At 47.8% G+C, this 21,122-nt stretch overlaps 1 long non-coding RNA gene across 6 annotated transcripts in view; it reads right to left on the bottom strand.

Annotated features, from left to right (window-relative positions):
- Positions 1-824: 824 nt before the first annotated feature.
- The window catches only part of LOC144718928 (uncharacterized), a 43,308-nt gene continuing 23,010 nt past the window's right edge, over positions 825-21,122 (bottom strand). For 5 of the 6 annotated variants that reach the window (XR_013585501.1, XR_013585499.1, XR_013585500.1 and 2 more), the window contains exons 3-13: positions 20,108-20,210; positions 18,474-18,618; positions 17,038-17,120; positions 15,603-15,710; positions 15,026-15,171; positions 12,858-12,895; positions 11,599-11,945; positions 10,431-10,540; positions 10,007-10,081; positions 9,699-9,768; positions 825-8,833 (exon numbers count right to left, since the gene is read on the bottom strand). This is a non-coding gene — a long non-coding RNA (uncharacterized LOC144718928). The remainder of the gene's footprint in view (positions 8,834-9,698; positions 9,769-10,006; positions 10,082-10,430; positions 10,541-11,598; positions 11,946-12,857; positions 12,896-15,025; positions 15,172-15,602; positions 15,711-17,037; positions 17,121-18,473; positions 18,619-20,107; positions 20,211-21,122) is intronic. The other variant, XR_013585503.1, reaches the window with a different exon arrangement.

The raw sequence follows: 21,122 nt of genomic DNA, 5'->3' as shown, positions 1-21,122 counted from the left end.
ATTTTATTTTTCTACCTACGTGACTTTACCGAAAGAACCAAAGAGTAGAGACATACACTCCCTCAGTTATGGAGACTTCATTTGTCCCATCAGGCAGTGTTCATCACCATGAGTGTGCGCCACCTGGCGGACGAGACGCAATATTACCACACACAATGCTAATACAGCATCACGGCCGCGTGGAGAAAGCGAAGCCTCGATGCGATGATGAACTCAAACCAGTTGTCGGATCATTGTTGTTGGCAATCATCACCGGCTGGGCATGCGGCCTACATGACCCAGCCAATGCAACCCTGCCTACTGGAGGAGCTCACCGATGAGACCATGTCCAGATCTTTCAAGGATTTGTGAGCTCCTCACGCAATCCAGCCTGGTTAAACCCAGGGAAGATCGTAAGCAGGCTAGCCTGAATGTTTATAACCGGCGAAGATGTTCCATTAGGGGGTGGGGGGCACTTTTCGCAGGCATAGAGAAAGGAGGGCATGATTGTGGCCGAGGAGACCTGAAACTTCGTGTGGAGCTTCAGACCAGGTAGCTTCCACACAGTGTTACGCAGCCGATGAAAAGATAATGCCGCTCGACTGATTCGGAGTGAGACCTCTGCTGTCAAATTGGAGCTAGTCATAAGCACACCGCCGAGGTATGGAAACCTCTGCACTCTCTCCACAACTGCTCATCACCAACGGGGAGCAGAGGGCGGTGAAGTGTTTGATGACACAACATACCCAGGCAGGTGCTTAGTTTTGGTGGGGCTGGTGGTAAGGCCCCTCGTCTGAGTAGCACGCTCCAGGTCATGCAGCAGTTCCTCCAAATCCTTCTCTGAGTGAGCAGCAATTTAGATTTTATTTTATTATTCTCACAAAAAATACAAGTGAAAGACAAAGAGTGCAAATAAAAAACAAACAAGATAACAAGGTGTGCAGGTGAGATTGGAAACCCAAGAGGGCTTATATGAAAATGACACCAAAATACAGAACAAAACAGATTGTTCAATCAATAAAACAAAGCATACATAACATGGTTGATGCAGGGGAGCAGTGACACTTTGCATGCTGGAGTTGTCCTCCTAGCCAATGGATCCCAGCGGTTACACGTCATGTTACAGATGCACAGTGATCCCGAATTTGTCAGTGCTGCCATCGGCAATGTTGCGCCGATAAATCCGACTTACCAACGTCACGTGCTTAGCTTGGTTATTTGTGAAAGTATAGCAATCTCAGCTCGTTACGAAAAGAAATTTAATTATTTACTTCCAAATCTTACCGTTAAATTTCCATGTTTGACAGTATTTTAGAGTCCCAATCATATATAATGTACTACGAATTAATAATTATATATCGTATATACAAGTATACTGCCAGAGAACTACTCTTAACCACGCCGAAAAATGGGGCATGAACTTTGCGTATCAGAGTCGCAGGCTATCCACGTTTTTCTGTTACTCCACATCTTCGTTAGAAAAATGTGGATGAAGAATGAAATTGCCACTCAACTGCAACTTGTCCACAAAAAAATAAATCTCAACTAGGAGTAGAGTACTGACGTACGTTCTGGCAGAGAATGTCAGGAAAAAAAAACACAATTCGGGTAAATGTTCTGCCACAACTCCTCGTATTCGTGAGCAAAATCTGGAAATTATTGAGACCACTCGATTTTGATGGAAAACTCGATTGAATCTCAACAGGCTTCACACACGTTTTGAATGATGCGAGAGAGCGTGTTTTTATTGATCAACATTCCAGTAAAGTCCATACATTTCTGTGTAAAATATCCACGATCAATGGAGAAACATATATACTATAAATATGGCAAAAAATTAAAACAATTTGAACACTTTCCATGCCCGTAGCGCATGGTTTATATCAGCCCCATGTCTTGAGTCCAGAATGGTGGCATCCACACGCCTCCAGGGGCATCTCGAGACAATGACACCATATAACTAGTTCAAGAGTCGTCAACACGAGACAGGCCTCACTCACGCTCGGTGCAGAATATTCGGCCGCACGTCATGCCCATGATATGTTGCGTATATACGATATTTATCCATCATGATTGGGCCAGCTGATTCAAGTGCAAAAATAAACGTATACATTCAAATGCTCGTGCAATATTCAGTCCTAGTCTACAAACGCGTGCCAAATCGGTCTAACCGTGGTCGCATGCCCAGTTTGGGACCGAGGATCTCAGCAATTCTGGCACGGTGGCTCTGAAATGGCCATCATGAACGCCTGGACAACCCCTACCGTATCGACTGCCTTGTTATCTGAGTAATCCGTATTCCTCTATCCCATGTATCACAATCTCACTTTAAACTGCACAACCTGCAATGCCATCATATACAGTATATCTTTATAATAATGTGTTTTTTTTAAACAAAGGAAATGTAACAACTGTGTTTTTATATAAATAAAATATTGGTTCGAAGGCACTTAATTTGTACTCATCAGCTGTAACAAAGCCACTGTAAATAGAATGTGTATAAGATGAATGTTTGTACACTGTGTTTAATTACAACCGAGTGTGTATACTAATGTCAACAATCCACTGCTGAATGAAGATATTTCCAAGCCAAGACGGCCATGGGAGTTATTTGACCATACTTCACCACCTTTGACAAATTCGGATTGGTGAAGGGAGGGGGCAGTTCAAATACAAGTCACTTGCTCCTGATATTAGCCACGGCCAGGAATTCAACTCTGTGCTACTTTTCCCCCGTTCTAAACAATCGTGAATAATATATTGATCCCAAGGCCTTCAACCAGCAGTGGATTAGAATTAACAATCGTCATTATTGTATTATATAATAATTCTAATCGTCATGTGCCACGCAGCATTTGCTCACTCTCGAGAAAAAAGAACGACACAGGTGCGAGGAACTCGAGGCAAGCGGGAAGTCGGCAGCAGCCAGGCGGTGAGCCATTGCCAACAACGAGCAGTTATACATCTGGGAGGAAACTGGAGCACCCGGAGATAACCCACGTGGCGTGAGGAAGCAACACTCTACCCTGTAGAGATGTGACCATATGGAGATTAGCACACGCGTGCTGTCCTGCATTCTCCTGGAAAGCCAGGGTATGGCACCTCGATGCCAACGGAAAGAAGTTTCACAACATTTGTGCGGTGATCCCCCCAACCCTCGCCTTCACCGCCGTGCTGGAGGCAGCCCACCCCGAAACGAGGGTCTCTGTGTCAGTCGAGACAAGGGTTCTGTGTCAAACGAGGCCACGTGGTTGACAACAGCCGTTATGACGTCAAGCCACAGAAAGCAATGCCGAATCAACGCACGTCTCGTGTGACGTTAACCAATCACGATTCGGCGCATCACTTCAACTGTCATTTATTGATCAAACAGGAGTGCATTACGTCGTTATATACTGCGCGGATTTATAATTATTTGCATTGATAATGCCGGCCTTGTTGCGGCACGGTAACAATCAGAGTGTGCAGTTTGAATCTGGAGAATCGAGGCGTTACGTCATAGAGGCGTTACGTCATCAAGCGCTGTGTGTCCGTGCACATGTTGAAACGAGTGTGTGTGTGTGCAACGTTGCGTGGGTGTCTTGTGTGTGCAATATGGAAGTGAGAATTTAACTGGGCGTATGTGGAAGGAAGTAGCAGCGCGCGTGCAGATGCGAGCAAATGAAAGTGTGTCATGCGTGCACAGAGCGTATGTGACTGCACGTAGATGTGTCTGTGGTATTCAGCAGCATTATTTCCTACAATGTAATTTAAATTGGTGTTAGAAAATGATTAAAACAATTTGTCTTTTGTGTTATTCTGCCAAATTCAACACCAGTTTAGATTCTACAGTAGGAAATAATGATTTGACTCAAAATTAACTGCTCAATTATTCACCCCACTAAGTTTATGAACCATGTAACTATTGTTTACCGAGAGTGGCCAGGCGGTGGTGGCTATGTACGCGAGCTGTAATCCAGCGTTGTAGAGGCAGCAGCGAGGTTGGGGTTGCACGGATGTTGTGAATCACTCCCTTTCCGTAGGCGTCGAGGTGGCATAACCCTGGCTTGCCAGGAGAGGGCTGTACAGCCAACGTGGGCATATCATCTTAGAGACTTAGACTATCTGAATGAGAAAGAGTTTTGTCCCCTGGCACGCTTGAGTCCTCTGGCTTTTCCTCCAACATGGGTAAACACTGATCGCTAACTGGCTGGACACATCTCAACCGATGCACCTCCGGGTTTGAGAATAGCGCAGCATTCTGTGAGATACAATTGCATAAATGACTGCCGCTGCTATGTAACAACGCAATGATAGAACAACTCAATGTTAAAGCCAGGATTTCGGAAAAGGCACTTTTTTGGCTGCCTGAAAATGAACGAGTGTAAAATGAGCATATTTATATAAAAACAAAAAGCTAAAACAATCTCAATCAAAAAACATTTCGTTCAGTACCGCAAGTATTGCAAACGACATAGTTTGGTTCATGTAATATATAACGGACCGCCCTCTATACAAACAAACGCATGGGAATAACAATCCCCGATTATCCAGCACAAATCTTCACCACTATAAAGAAAGTGCTGTTAGCAAGTGCTTACGATTTAAGCCGACGTGGTACACGTGTCGTCTACAAGCACTCTGTGTGCATTGTAACTGCGTGTCTGTGCATGTACATAATACATACACGCAGACATAGCGCTTGGTATAATGCGCATTGCCACGCGACTACTGCATCATGTGTACGGTGCGTGACAGCTCCACGTTGACGACTTCCCTTCTGGTTGCGAGGCGATATTGCGAACCGCTGGACGTTGTTTGCGCTTGTGTTATATCTTGAACCCATAATTATGGATGTCGCAAATTCACCTCAATGCAATTAGATGAAATGTCACAATCATGGTCGCAATTGGGTTTGATTATTAACAAAAAAAATGTACGGTTAATGTAGCGACCTCTAGCGGCTTCAGGGGTCACGTGACCCCGTTGCATATGACATGTACTGTACGTGGAAATCGGTGATTCCTACACGGGCGATCAACGTGCTATATGAGCTTAAGTACCACTGTTGACGAATCGATAAAATGTTCAGCGCTACTAATAATCCGACGAGTCACTCCATGCCCGAGAAACGTCACCCGCATGCAGGGGAAATCGCCCTCGCCCTGTGACCAAACACTCAAAACCACAGCAGGCTCACGTGGTCTCCCATTATCCACACTTTCGTGAACGACGCATTAAGCAAACTTATCCGCTGCCCAGTTGGCTGGTGAACTGTGGCTTCGAGCGGACCACTGGGAAAGCTTTACTGAGCCGAATCTCGACCCAGGTGCGAACCAGTTCTGTGTCTGCTGGCTGCAGGGCTACACCGTCCATCCCCAACGGCTCGGCGGATTCACAAGACGCCTTCTCACGGGGCCCTCCACTCTCCGGGCTGAATTGCCCATTACCCTTCAGTCCAGGAGTTCTGGGTTCCCCTGCGCACTTGTTCTTTGAATCGGAGTCCATCGCCGAGCATTTTCTTCTCTGCTCCATTCCTCGTGCGCCCTCATCCTGCAGATCCAGTTGCTTCAGAACACAAGGTGGATCTGCGTCCACGCTGGACTCTGTGCGGTTGCTACTGAGATCCAGCGCTTGGCTATATTTGTGATTAAAAAATCCTTGTTGAATGGTTTTAGAAGGAGATCTTGGACTCACTTTGATCCCGTATCTGGGCAGTGGCCTTTGTCCAGGGGATGCCATGTCTTCTGCTATCTTTACATCAATGGGAATGTCCAGTAAGATGTTTGTGGTTGTGGTTAAAAGTGCTTTATCAGTTTCGGAGAGTTCCAGATCTACTGCGGGATATCCAAAGTTCGATATTCTGGCCTCCTCAATACGTGAAGTGTCCGTATTTGCTAGATTGGCCTCAACCTCATCTCCTGCTGTTGGTAATTGATCTGCACACTGCTCATCTGCTGGCTTTAAGTGGTGTGCATTACGTTGTCGTGGGAACACTTTGGAGATGGTCATGGTCTCCGTTGACATGAATACATTTTGAACACTTTCACCAGCGACTGAGGTGTCTACAGTAGCTTCACTTGATGTGGACAAGTGCATGTCTGTGACAAAAGATGCGTGTTGAGGTGCTTCAGTAGGCATGTCAGAAGGTAATTCAGCAGATGCGTCTGAAGGTGCTTCAGTAGATGTGTCTGAAGGTTTTCCAGCAGACGTGCCAGAAGGTGATTCAGCAGATGTGTTTGAAGGTACTTCAGATGTGTCAAAAGGTGCTTTAGCAGATGTGCCTGACGCTTTTTGAGCAGATGTGTCCGTAGAAGCCTCAGTAGATGTGTCTGTAGAAGCCTCAGTAGATGTGTCTGTAGATGCTTCAGTAGATTTGTCTGTAGGTGTTTCAGTAGATGTGTCTGTAGGTGTTTCAGTAGATGTGTCTGTAGATGTGTCTGTAGATACTTCAGTAGATGTGTCTGTAGGAGCTTCAGTAGATGTGTCTGTAGATGTTTCAGTAGATGTGTCTGTAGGAGCTTGAGCAGATGTGTCTGTAGATGTTTCAGTAGATGTGTCTGTAGGAGCTTGAGCAGATCTGTTTGTAGAAGCCTCAGTAGATGTGTCTGTAGGTGTTTCAGCAGAAGTGTCTGTAGGAGCTTCAGTAGATGTGTCTGTAGGTGCTGCAGAAGATCTGACTGTGTCTGTAAGTGCTTCAGTAGATGTGTCTGTAGATGTTTCAGCAGATGTGTCTGTAGATGCTTCAGCATATGTGTCTGTAGGTGCTGCAGAAGATCTGACTGTGTCTGTAAGTGCTTCAGCAGATGTGTCTACAGGAGCTTCAGTAGATGTGTCTGTAGATGTTTCAGTAGATGTGTCTGTAGAAGCTTCAGTAGATGTGTCTGTAGGTGCTGCAGAAGATGTGTCTGTAGATGTTTCAGCAGATGTGTCTGTAGGTGCTGCAGAAGATCTGACTGTGTCTGTAAGTGCTTCAGCAGATGTGTCTGTAGATGCTTCAGCAGATGTGTCTGTAGGTGCTGCAGAAGATGTGTCTGTAGATGTTTCAGCATATGTGTCTGTAGGTGCTGCAGAAGATCTGACTGTGTCTGTAGATGCTTCAGCAGATGTGTCTGTAGATGCTTCAGCAGATGTGTCCGTAGGTGCTGTAGAAGATCTGACTGTGTCTGTAAGTGCTTCAGCAGATGTGTCTGTAGGTGCTGCAGAAGATCTGACTGTGTCTGTAAGTGCTTCAGCAGATGTGTCTGTAGGTGCTGCAGAAGATCTGACTGTGTCTGTAAGTGCTTCAGCAGATGTGTCTGTAAGTGCTTCAGCAGATGTGTCTGCAGGAGCTTGAGCAGATGTGTCTGAAGGTGCTTCAGCAGATGTGTCTGTAGGTGCCTCAGGATTTGTGTCTGTATATGCACCTGTAGATGTGCTGTTACATAACTCAGTAGGTACAGTTATGAGTGTGGACGCATCAAAAGGTAATGTGTCTAAAATCACTTCAGAATAAGGTGACGGATGTATGTCTGACTCGCAACATGCCACTGTCTCAATAGTTGTTTCAGCAGATGACATGTCTGCTTCATGAGGTGGTGACATACTTCTGCTTACTTCTTGAGATGGCAATGTGTCTACTGACATATCTGTGTTTGTTTCAGGAGAACCACATGTGTCCTTTGTTTCTTTAGCCGACGCAGTAGCTGCAGATGTATCTCTAGATGACTCACGAGATCTGGAAGCGTTTGATAATTCTTCTGACGCAGACGAGTCTACGTTTACTATCCCAGTCTCAGTTTCACCGCAACGTGCTTTGGCGGAGATGCACGTTGTTGTTTCAGGTGTTACCAACGCACCTGTAGTTGTTTTAGGAGCCTGCGCCAGGTCTACGTCGTTTCGCGCCGTTAGGGATTCAGGTACACCACCATCTGTCTCCAAGTCATGGCTTTCATCCCCGCTGTCATTCGTCGGTTCCTCATCGCTCGCCTCAGTCCCGCTTGCGCTCATGCATCCCAGGGTGGCCGCTGGACTGCCGAGAGGTGCGGTGGAGCCTCCCTCTCGACTTCCTTGCGTGGCGGCGTCACCTTCCTCATCTGCGGTGTCACTGGATGCGGAGACGAGAGGCTCTTGTGACGAAAGTGCCGAGATTGCCGACGCGGTTGTGTCAGTGGAGGCAGAATCTGAACCGAGGTTTTGGACCGTGGCCACGCACGTCACTTCACTGCTGCCCCTCTCAGGAGAGTCTGCTGACGTCGACGCGCGCATCACGTGATCACCTGTCCCTATCTGAGCTGAGACCAACTCACAATGATCATCATCATCATCACAAGCAGATGGATTCCTGGAAATGATGTTGCACCCATTTGGTTGATCAAACTCTGTTTTCTTACCATCTGCATACACCCGTGGTCTTGAATCATTACTATTGGTTGCCCCTTTTCTTGCAGCCTCTCCCACAATTTCCACATTGACCACGGCTGTCTCTGTGGCGGCGCTGGCCAATAAGCTCGTGCCAGTCGCTGGTCTCTGCTCCCCGTTTACTACTGAGTTGTCCACGCAGGGCTCAACTTTGGGAACCTCCAACACCAGTGGTTCAGAGTCGCCCAAATTGAGGTCCTGCTCGGTAGGTTGAGTTGAAGTAATCAATGTTTTCATGCTCACGTCTTCACAGCAGGGGGCATCAGTGGCGGCCTCGAGGGGAGGCTCTGACGGAGCTGCCTGTGTCTCGCTGGACTTCCCAGATGTCTGGCCTGGACCAGCGTCTCGGAGTGAAGAATGCAGGTTGGTGGACTCATCTTTGGGTCCATCCTTGACATTCTGTCGAGTAAAATTTGGCTCTTTGACCTCTTCCAATTCTGCATCAACTTCTTTGAGGCTCTCAGTGACCGTGGACCTGTTGAACGAGAGGAATCGCCAGTGAGGAATGGATTCTCCTCTTCTTACCGCACAGGCATGTCCAGTGAGATCCATTTGCTCTTTTGTAAAGGAGAACTGGGAGACCGTAGCTGTACAATACAGTTGGAATGTATCAAGCATGTGAATGCGAGAGCGCCTCAAGACACTGTGCGACTCGGAATTGCGTGCCAATCTAGAGAGCATATTTACTGCATGGGATGATGGCTACAATTCATCAGTGCAGAGAGGGAATTAAGATGTAATTTACGGTAGAAGCATGCACGGTGAGACTTCATGAAGATCGCCATTGGGCAGAAGGGAAAGTATAGTTTTTTTGGGTTAGATCGCGTAAATATAAATGTGTCGTTGAACTATCCACCACCCGCCACAGCCAGTCAATAAGGTTTGTCATGTAATAAGCTGTGTACTAATTGGCTGTGTCGGGTGGTGGTGGGTTTAATGACACATTTAGATTTACGCAATCTAACCCAAAAAACCTCTATCATGGATAATATTGATCGTGAAAGCCTACGTGTTACACAGAAGCGAAAGGGTTTAGTGTGGGGCATTAACAGAGAGGCTCTCAGCAGCGTAAATGGTTTGAGGAAGGAAATCTTAGACTATCGACACAGCAGCAGAAGGCAGTGACCCCATTCCCAGTGAGCGAATGTTGATGAAAAGTTTTGACAAAAGGTCTTGCTCGCTTGAGTGAATATCACAGAATGGAGGCAATTATTTTGTTTACTTCCACAACCAGCAGACAATGGCCTGAAGTAGCAAAATTAACTTTGTTCAGCATTTTCTGCTTCTGGTGCTTTTGCGTTAATGCTGATGATGACAAATAACGAAGTGTCTGTGCTTACCCTGAATTGCTGAGGGTGCCAATGCTGTTGGATCTGGTCAGCCTGTGGCCAGCGTGATGCTGTGTTAGATCTGCGAGGATGAAACAAGTGGAAGGACGTCATGAAAACCGCACACTGCCATTGTTAATACCAGTCGTGAAGGTCAAGTATTGAGTCAGTCTTGGTGGATAGGGGTTCAGTAAGAGATGAGGGATTCAGTTCATTCATTCAGTTAGCCACTGCGAGTTTAGTCAGTGAATGAAGATTGAGTATAGGGATGGTTGTGACTCACCACGGGCCTTTAGGAGGATGGCTTAGGGGTGACTCACCATGTGCCTCTAGGAGGTTAGCTGTGCTCTGTGATAGTCGATGCTGCTGCTTCGCCTCGCGTTCCCCGTGGTAGCCTGCCCACACCGATGCACACGAGCGTATGCATCACGTTCACGTGTGAGTGAATGTTTATTGTGTGTGTACATGTAGATATATGCATGCCATTTTTCAACTTTGGGTCTATGTAGGCTATACATGGGAACTCTGTGTTTGTGCGTGCGTGACAAGTTTGTGCGTGCTAGCGATGTTTGTAATCATGAAATAGGTGTGTTCCTGTGTGTCATATGTGATGTATGTGAAAGCATGTTAAGGCTATATGGGAAATGTTTGTCTGTGTACGTGATTGTGATATATTTGTATGCGTGTGTGTGTGTCACATACACGTGGGTGTGCGTGCGTGATGTACAAGTGTGCCGCTCGCACCTCGGAGCTGCACGGAGTCCGAGGCGTTGGAGTTCTTGCGTCTTCTTCGGCTACTCTGCGTGTAGCGGTTGAAGAAGGAGAGAAGCCCTCCCTTCTTACGCTTTGTCTCCCTGCCACGCAGCACCACGTCGTACAAAGATGCACGGGGGAGACACGGTGACACGGGAGATACGGGAGAGACACAGGGATGGGAGACACGGTGACACGGGAGACACGGGAGAGACACAGGGATACCGACATGGGAGACACGGTGACACGGGGGACACGGGAGAGACACAGGGATGGGAGACACGGTGACACGGGAGACACGGGAATGACACAGGGATGGGAGACACGGTGACACGGGAGACACGGGAGAGACACAGGGATACCGACTTGAGAGATGCAGTGAAATGGGAGATATGGGAAAGACAGAGGGATACTGACATGGGAGACATGGCTATATGGGAGACAAAAATGTCATTGAAACAGGGAGACACGGGTACATGGGAGACACCTAACTATACAACCGCCAGAGGTGCTGGCTGAGTAATAACATTGTGATTATTTAACACGTAAGTTTTTGCCACTGATGTTATGATGCAGGATGGGATTTGGGTTAGATCTTGCAAGTATGAAGCCAAATGGCGTCCCATACCCTCCTTAATTCGCATAGCGCCTTGACTAAGGTGCTGAACAGTTAATTAACTATTTGTACGGCAGAATAGTGTGATGAGATACGTGGAAGGATGGCAGTACATATGGTGATGCGTGAAATAAACGATGATGAAAGTGATGAGTGGTGAATGATGAGTGAGAGTGATGGATGGGTATGGAAGTTGGGAAGAGGGATGGAGTTAATGATGGGGAAGGGAGGGGGAAGGGGAGTTTGGGTAAGCAAGGGGAAATAAGCGATTTTTAAGGAACGTTTATTCCAGCCAATCAAACCAAGTTGTCACACGAACAAAACATGCCAACTCACGTTGTGTTCAACAGACCGGTCTGTTGAAAGACAATTCTCAGAGCTAGAATACGTCGAAATGTGTAAAACTCAACTATATACGATACTATTCTTTGCAGTCATTGGTAACCGGCCTCAGACCATGAACTCGTTAACTGGAACCCCAGTCCATTCCCAGGCCACCTCTGCCGCCACCGTGAGGCCTTCCTGAAGCTCAGACTCGCTTACTTGTCGAGCTGGTAGTCATCGCCGACACACACCATTCTCGAGCCCACCGAGTCCGCCCGCGGATGGATATTAAGGCGATGGAGATGGTGGTGGTCATTCTCTGCTTGGTCCTGCTGCAGACGATGATCCTGATGCTGCTGTTCCTGCTCTTGGGTTTCCTGGTGGTGCTGGTGGTGCTGCTGGTGGTGGTGGTGGTGGAGCTTGCGCCTGAGTGTTGGCGGAGTCCGCAGATCCTCGGGGAGGGCTCCGTGGGAGCGTGACGCCGCTCGCTGTGCTTCCTCCAGCGACACGAGGCGCAGGGCGGAACGCGACGCCACCTCTCCCTCCAACGGAGGAGGCAGCGCGGTCTGGAGCGACGTTACCCACACAAATATGACGCCATTCGCACCGGCGCTCATAATGACCATGCCGGGGCACTGAAACATGACCTCGAAGGCCCCGAGATCAACTCCCAAAACTGTCTCCACCATTCCCAGGGTTCATTATGGCCATCTGGGGGCGTGGTGCAGAACAAGTCGGTGTGACTTGGGATCATCATTCTCTCGACCCACGTTTTCTCCAGCCAGTGGTCCATGTAGGTGACACACAAAGACAAATAACCCCCTTATAGCTTAAACAGACTGTTCGTGCACGTGCTGCTAACGAGCACCTTTGAAGCCTGGCACAGCACACGAAGGGGTGGGTGGCCAACACCATGCCTGGCCGCCATTGTCTCCCTAGTGGCGATGTTTGGGCATGGCACCAGGTACTCATTTGAGGCTGAGTCGACCTAGAGGACGCTCAGGACCAGTTCAGATAATCGTCACTATTATTGGCCGTGAGTGGGAATCGAACTCAGGTTCCTGGGTTCATAGCGCATCCCGTTAACCGCTGCACCACCGCTCTCCACACACACAAACACATCAGCTCTCCACACACACAAACACACCAGCTCTCCACACACACAAACACACCAGCTCTCCACACACATAAACACACCAGCTCTCCACACACACAAACACACCAGCTCTCCACATACACACAAACACACCAGCTCTCCACACACGCAAACACACCAGCTCTCCACACACACACAAACACACCAGCTCTCCACACACACACAAACACACCAGCTCTCCACACACACAAACACACCAGCTCTCCACACACACAAACACACCAGCTCTCCACACACACACACCAGCTCTCCACACACACACTAACACACCAGCTCTCCACACACACAAACACACCAGCTCTCCACACACACTAACAAATACCTCTTCAGCTGCAGAGCTGTTCTGGGTGGAAAGTCCATCTGGAAAACAATGACGAACACTCTTCTCATTATTGTCATCATCGTGGGAATGCGGCTACACAGATGTGACATGGTGCTTGGCAGTTGGTGCCAGGAGTACTAAGTTATTCACGATTTTATTTCTCCCCGCCCCCCTCCGGCCCCACCAGATTCAATGAAATTGTCAGGATTTGGGGCCACGATTCAAAACTGGAATAGATTATTCACTTTTATTTTGTCGTACTATACAGTTGATGGATATTTTTTTGTTAATATATTGCATACATCCTTGCTTTCATACCGCTTTGTTCCATTAGCTGAACTATAACAAAAAAAGTCTAAGTGATTTCCTGCTCACATGAGCCTTGTGACCCCCACCCCCACGCGGGGGAATTGTGTCTCCCACCACCCCCCACCACCCCCCACCACGTGGGCGGGGGGCTCTTTATCTTATATAGATTCATAAAGCACCTTGTTCCAAGGCGCTTTACACCAATTGTACATCCGACGATAGTAGATGAAATAAATAGTGGGGTTATTAAAAGTGGTGGTGTAGTTATGGTGACACGAGGAGAGGTGGGAGTGGTTTCGGATGGATTGGGGTAGTGATAGGGGTTGCGGTAGACTTGGTCGTAGCTGGGGGCGGGGGCAGGCAGGCAGCTATCGGTAGCAGGATGGAGCGAGGGAGACGAGATGGAGGTTGCTTTAAGGGAGGAACGGAAGCAGGTTGGTGAAGGTGATTGTTTCATGTGCAGCAGAAGTTTGTTGCAGTGGAGGGGAGCAAGAAGGGAAAAGGACTGAAAGCGAGACTGGGCGCAGGGCAAGGGAGTTACAGAGAGGGACAGAATAGATTGGGAGCGTAGAGGATGCACTGGGAGAGAGGAGCACAATATGAGAGATGGAAGATATGGTGGGGCAAGACTGTGGAGGGATTTATAGACTGGAGTGTGAAATTGAAACAGACAGCGATAGGAGACTGGGAGCCAGTGGAGTTGGGAAAGTAGAGCAGGAGTGTGGGAATTGTGGGGGAGGTTAAGAATGATCTGGGCTGAGGCATTTTGTATATGTTGGAGAGGAGCAAAAGGGTAAGCAGGAAGGCCGAGACAAAGAATCAAGGGGAGTGAAAACGAGGGAGTGAATCAGCAGCAGATAGTCAGATGAGGGGATGGATTTTACGAATGCTGATCGTGTGAAAGTGGTAGGTGCGGGTAGTGGCAGAGATGTGGTTGGAGAGGGAGGAGATGAAGATGACTCAAAGGTTGCGAGCAGAGGAGACAGGAGTGAAGGAGAAGGGAGGGAATGAGAGGACAGGGTGGAGGGGAATGGGGAGAAGGGAAGGAAATTATTTCAGTTTTGGAAGGATTGATGACATCGAGGATTGGACAGTGACAAGGAGTCTGAAATGCGAGAGGCAAGGTCAGGGGCAAAGGAGGGAAAGGAAAAGAAAATCTGGGTGTCGTCGGCAAAGAAATGATGGGGAAAGTGAGGTGAGATAAAAAGGGTCCTAGGACAGACCGTTGGGGGACTACAACAGTGACATGGGGGGGAGGTGGAGTGGCTGAAAGAAACCAAGGAAGTGCATGAAGAGAGATAAGACTGGAGCCAGGAAAGGGGTGTGCTGGAGATACTGAAACTAGAGAGGGTGGAAAGAAGTGTAGGGAAGACTGAGGAAAGATCCAGAAGAATGAGGATTGAGGAGAGGCCAGAACAAGAATGGGCAGAGTTTGTTTTGATGATTCCATAGAGTGAGGAGGGCAGTTTCAGTGGGATGGAAGGGGCGGAATCCAGATTGGAACTGAGGGTAAAAGATACTATAATTAGATGAGATATCGTGAACAAGGCGGGAGTGGACAAGACGTTCAAGAACCTTCGAGAAGTAAGGGAGGACAGAGATTGGCCGGTAATTTGCAGGACTAAAAATGTCAATGGGGTGTTTTTTTTACAAGGTGGATTATGACAGCCGACTTGGAGGTGAGAGGAAAACACCAGAAGTGAGGGAGGAGTTTAAGAGGAAGACTAGGTAGGGGAGGGTAAGAGTGAGAATCGGAGGTAAAAGGGATGATGGAGGGATTGTATCTCTTGTGTCTTCACAACCCCCTCCCCCCCCCCCATGTTTGTCTCCCACCCCCCCCCTCCATGTTTGTCTCCCACCACTGTGCGGCCGAAAGGCGCTGGGCTGGAAGACGTTGCAGAAGAGGCGTTGCCGGTGGCTGAGCAGCGTCTCCACGACCACGGACTGAACCCGCACCTCCAGGAAAGCGGCACCCCCAACCGGTCCCCCCTCCGTGCCACGTGAGCTGTCCAAGCAACCACAATCATCACCACCACGGCCACCGAGCATCATCACCCAACTTCACGGTCCATCGCCATCACCCATACATTAGATCCACAGTCCAACATCATTACCCAGCATTACCCAACAACACCATCTAGCTTCGTCACCTATTATCATCATAAAAAAGCATCATCATCTAGCATCATCACTCACCACCACCACCGATCCCAGACCCACCACCACCCATTGCCCACCATCCATTGGTGTCCTTATAGCAATGGTGGTGATTTTAATGGTGGTGTTGATGTTGATGGTGATTTTGCGGTGATTTTGCGGTGATGTTGATGGTTGTGACGCTGATTGGTAGTGATGAGGGCGATGTTGACGGTGGTGTTGGCGTTGATGGCATCAGTGGCGTTGTTGGTGGTGTCGATGGCGCGACGTTGTGCTCACCGCAGGAGGTTGGGGGCCCACACGATGGCGAGGTTCTGGGCGTGCATGTTGGTCTGTGCGCTGTGAGACGCCATGTGACTCAGGTGGCTGATGAGGAACTCCAGCGTGCTATCACAGCAACAACAACAACAGCAGCAACAACAACAGCAGCAGCAACAGCATACAAGCAATCAATGTTCATGTAGAGGCCTGTGTCAATCCACTGTTGGATGAGCCCCCCTTCCCCCCGCCCACCACCACGCCGTGAGGGTCATGAGAATTGCTTGATCATACTTCACCGCGTTCGTCCGAGTGGCTTAGATTTTGGAGCACAGTACATCTACACCATTGGAACCTCATTTGCCAGAAGAAAAAATATGATAATTGCTTTTTTACCCTTTTATCTGGCAACAAAACTGACACCTTTTTTACAAGGAGTCATGTTTGCATAGACCACAATACCTGCAGTCGTAATGCAAACAAAAAACATAACTCTGATAATGTATGCACTGTCCTTGAAGTTGATTGGTCCACACCCGAGACAGCTTTCCTTAGAGCCTAGTCTCACATGGTGTTAGACCAGATGACGCAAAAAGGCGCACGTAAAACAAGGGTAAAAATAAAAGGGTAAAAAAAACAATTATCACAGTACATCTGTCTATCTGGTTTCATCTCCCCCTCACTCCGTTTGCCCCGCTCTCACCCCCATCATTTAATAACAGAGTATGGCCATCGTAACTTGTGCATAGTGACAAGGGTGGTGGTGACGATGGTGGCATTAGTGATGATGGAGATGTTGATGGGGTTAATGTTACTCTTTCGAATGTACCTTGAACTTCTTTCGCACCGTACGTAGCTAACCATACTAATTGGAGGTGCGGGGGAAGGACAACAAACTAAACACAAAACGTTATCAAGAAATGAGTTTCAATTTAGGTTTTAAAGATTGAAAATTAATTTCTTTAGAGGGAGCTGGCGGATCGCGTAACAATGATTATGTAGTGAGGTAGTGGTAGTTAGTGGATGGCGTGACGATGGTGATGATGATGATTGTGCTGATGGCGATGGTGTTTACTTGTAGTGAGGTAGCGGTAGCTGGCGTGACGATGACGATGGTGGTGATTGTGCTGATGGCGATGGTGTTTACTTGTAGTGAGGTAGCGGTAGCTGGCGTGACGATGGTGATGGTGATGTTTGTGCTGATGGCGATGGTGTTTACTTGTAGTGAGGTAGTGGTAGCTGGCGTGACGATGGTGATGGTGATGATTGTGCTGATGGCGATGGTGTTTACTTGTAGTGATGACGATGACGATGGTGATGATTGTGCTGATGGCGATGGTGTTTACTTGTAGTGATGACGATGACGATGGTGATGATTGTGCTGATGGCGATGGTGTTTACTTGTAGTGATGACGATGGTGATGGTGATGATGGTGCTGATGGCGATGGTGTTTACTTGTAGTGAGGTAGCGGTAGCTGGTGGATGGCGTGATGGATCTTCTGGAGCCTCTCCTCAACTGAGGGAGCACGAACAGCCTCCTGGGACCAGGGCACACACAGTTGGTTATTACATCGTTCACCTATTTTGACCAAATAAAGACATCGATTCGTCTGAAGTCACCCAAGGCAGTATTGATTGCTGCTGATGATCATGGACCCGTGTGGGTGATTGGCAAAAATGAGGACATACGAAAGTGAGAGGACACTGGATTTTTGGCACTTAGAGTTTGTTTTTTCAAACTCCATTGATTGCAGTCACATTTATTTTAAATAGAGTCACAAGGAAATACAAACAAAAGTGTTGAGCCTGAGCTTGGACAAGTGCAGGAAGTTTATAGCATGGATGGCTGCGGGAAAGGAGTTTGCAACCTATGAAATTGAACGTTTCACTTAAATAATCTCTTGAGATGGAACATCTCATTTTCAATCATGACAATGGGGGCAGAGATTCTGCAGGGGTGATGAACATGGAAAGAAAAGACGAGAGCCCCGGATCGATTTCAACTCCGAGGATTCACACACTCGGTGCGATGCCAGAATTTAGGACGGGCACCCACAAAATGCAGTCTTCGCTAACAGTGCACTCTTTACCGACGGGGAGCACTTCTGCTTTCGCAACATGTTTCTGGAGGAAGTTACAACGGATCCGGCATGAGACGCGAAGGTGGGCAGGGAGATTGCGTTCCTGGAGGCAATGGCGATGTTGAGCTGGGTCTCCGCCGCAGCACAGATATTAACAATGGAAAAGATTTTGCCAGGAGATGCATTACGAAGATCAGGGGGCGAGGGTGGAGTATAGTGGGACACCTTAGCTAGCACAGGGGCTTCTGGGAAGAAGATGGTCCTTGTGCGAAATCGTAGAACAAGCAGTTTGAAAAATGAAGGCAGAAGTTGGAGAGAAGTGTACTGGAGATGCCCACGTGGTTATACGGGATGGAAAGGTCTTTGGTGTCAAAATCAGCAGAGAGATCTCGGACGACGAGGAGTGAGAGGGATCCACGATCTGGAGGGAGAGGAAGGTCACTCACAGGAGGTAGGGTCGGTAGAATTGTCCTCGGGGGAACCCAAATTGTCCTGGATCCCCGAGACCAAGGGGAAGAGGTGATAGAGAGGGGAAGAGGTGATGGAGAGGGGAAGAGGTGATGGAGAGGGGAAGAGGTGATGGAGAGGGGAAGAGGTGATGGAGAGGTAAACCTTCCTCAGGCCTTTTTCAAGAAAATGAAGATTTGAGATCGGATGGAAGTTGGCAGGGGTCTTCTAGAGGCTGCAGAAGTCACGTGACCCAGATAACAAGCAATACATCTGAAGACGCGTGATGCGATGAAGACATGCGCTGTCGCATACCAGACGTTTTCTACTACCGTGCATGGGCACACACACGCACATACGTACATCGAAGAGGTGGAAGAGGTGGTAGGTGAGCAGGGGCTCGGGCAGGTCGCGGAAGAACTGCTTACAGAGGGAGCTCACGCAGTGCACGTCGCGCATGTACACGCTCCGGGTCAGGTCCGGCACGCGGCCCGCATCAAACTCCTCCCTGCATCACCACCACCACCATGATCAGCATAAACACAATGCTCGGACACTCGTGAGACAAGGACAATAAAGGAGGCTTGCTCTGTCGTAGCCCAACTCAGTGTCAATGACAATGCATACATGATCAAAAACATGTTTTACCACATGCAGTTGATTCCTCGCAATAGGTGTATATTTGGCGTGGAAACATCTTAACACTTGCTGTATCGTTGCCAGGAAAGGGTAAGACCTTTTATTTTTTCATCATCTTGATACCGGCAAAAAGGGTCCTCGTTCACCATTCTGCTGCTAGCCGAGCTTGCTGTGGCCTCAGCGCTCCATCCTCTAGCTGAGCACGCTGCTATTCTGTCGTCGCACCGTCTTCTCAACTCACTCAGACGAGTCCCGAGGTCTCACTCGCCCCGAAAGCTTCCATTCCTCAAGGACCGCCGCCCCTCCTTGTGTGCAAGTTCCTCACAGGACTTGGATCCTTCCCAGCCCAGCCAATCACCTGCTGTTGCTACCCAGCATCGACCCTGATGCGAAGGGGGCTTTTTCTCAGCGCTGTTCTGTCTGCCCAGAGCCCCCTCCTTAAATAAAGTCATGGAACGTTCATTCCACATGCTCTCCGTTATTATTTAAAGCCATTCCTCTATGTGGGGCCATTACAATTTAAATGGCACGCTCAGTTCTGCAAGGCGCGCGGTGGGCCAATTACAGTAATGCATTGCTGCCAGCGTTCCCTCTGCAGAACTGGTTTAGCTGCAGGTGTTACACTTTCGATTTTATTGCTCACGCACTTTGATAATAAGCAGCATCACAATGTCCTCCAGTGTCCTTCCTTTTATTAGAAATACATATATCTAAAAGTTCCCTTACACTTGATCATATGAGTAGATTTTCCAGCTTACCCCAAATTCCAGCTTACTCGAGTCCAACTGGAAGGGGGTTGAATATTTATAAATGACAAAAACGATGCAGAAAGGTGATTAAGAAATAAATGTTGAACATTTTAGAGGTCGACTAACAACCATGTGAGTGAGCAAAACGGTTAACAGAAATTTTGTTTCATCATGGGACCTCCTTTGCCAGTACCAAAATATACTAATAGGGTTTTTCCCCTTTTTTCTGGCAACAAAACTGACACCTTTTGCAAGGAATCATGTTTACATTAACCATCTGGTCGAACACCATATGAGACTAGGCTGTAAAGAAAGCTGTCTCTGGTGTGGCCCAATCAGTTTCAAGGACAATGCATAAATTATCAGAGTATTGTTTTTTGTTTGCATTTGACTGCAAGTATTGTGGTTAATGTAAGCATGATTCCTTGCAAAAGGTGTCAGTTTTGTTGCCAGAAAAAAGGGGAAAAACCCTATTAGTATAAATTGTGTTTTTCTATCTACCATTGACCACATACCCACCGCACATACTATCAACCGTATTCCATAAAAGACACCTGAATATGAAATCGCATCGAGAGCTGCCTTTTGTAGAGGCCCGCGGCAGCTCACCTCAGACGCTTGGTATTGCTGGCAACGCCCGACAGGCGGTAGATTCCATCCACGAGGCCGTGCCTCTCCACAAACGCCGTGCACATGCGGACCACCTGCGGCGCTGTGAGGGGGTCGGAGTAGGGGTCAACTTTGGTTTTGGTGCCCCAAAGGTCATCATGTGCTCGGGGAAATTATCATTACAACAAATATGAAATTTCGATTTAAAGCTTTCGTGACTGAAGGGATTCATCTTCTTGGTTCTTTCGGTAAAGTCACGTAGAAGGGAAATAATAAAGTAATAAAAATAAAACATAATAAAATAATTCTCACGACGTTTCTGCCACAACGCCGAAACGTCGTGAGAATATAAAACCAGGTCTTCACCTGAGGACGGCTGCTTGCGTTGTGGCCGAAACGTCGTGAGAATTATTTTATTATGTTTTATTATTTTATTATTTCCCTTCTACGTGACTTTACCGAAAGAACCAAGAAAATATGAAATTGTACGTAAGATAATAGTGGCTGAAATAAAGAGTGGGGTGATGAAGAGCGGCGGTGTAGTTGTGGTAACCGTTCGGAGGACGGGTGGCAATGCTTAAGGAGGGGTTGCGGTAGGCCTGATCGTAGCTGGAGGGCAAGGGCAGGGAGTAACAGTATGATGGGTTAGGGTGCCAGGGATGAGTTTTCAAGAGAGGAATGGAAGCAGGTTGGTGAAGATGATTGTTTTATGTGCAGTGGGAGTTGGTTTTAGTGAAGGGAAGCAAGGAGAGAAAGGGGAACGGAAGCGTGACTGGTCATGGGGCGAGGGAGGCACAGAGACGGCCAGTAGAGATTGGAAGCGTAGAGGACGCGCAGTTATCACCAGCAAATTGTCGCCTACAACTGACGTTTGTTATACTCTTAGATTTTTCGGTAAAGTCACGTAGGTAAAAAATGAAATAAAAAATAATTTTTATTATAATTTTTATTTTATTTTGTATTAATTTTAATTTCTTTTTTTACCTACGTGACTTTACCGAAAGAACTGAGAGTA

This window comes from Lampetra planeri, chromosome 5 (genome assembly GCF_965212315.1).
Source record: "Lampetra planeri chromosome 5, kcLamPlan1.2.h2, whole genome shotgun sequence".
Taxonomy (NCBI): domain Eukaryota; kingdom Metazoa; phylum Chordata; class Hyperoartia; order Petromyzontiformes; family Petromyzontidae; genus Lampetra; species Lampetra planeri.
The sequence above is the reverse complement of the archived record's forward strand: the minus strand, read 5'-3'. Positions and strand labels throughout refer to the sequence as shown.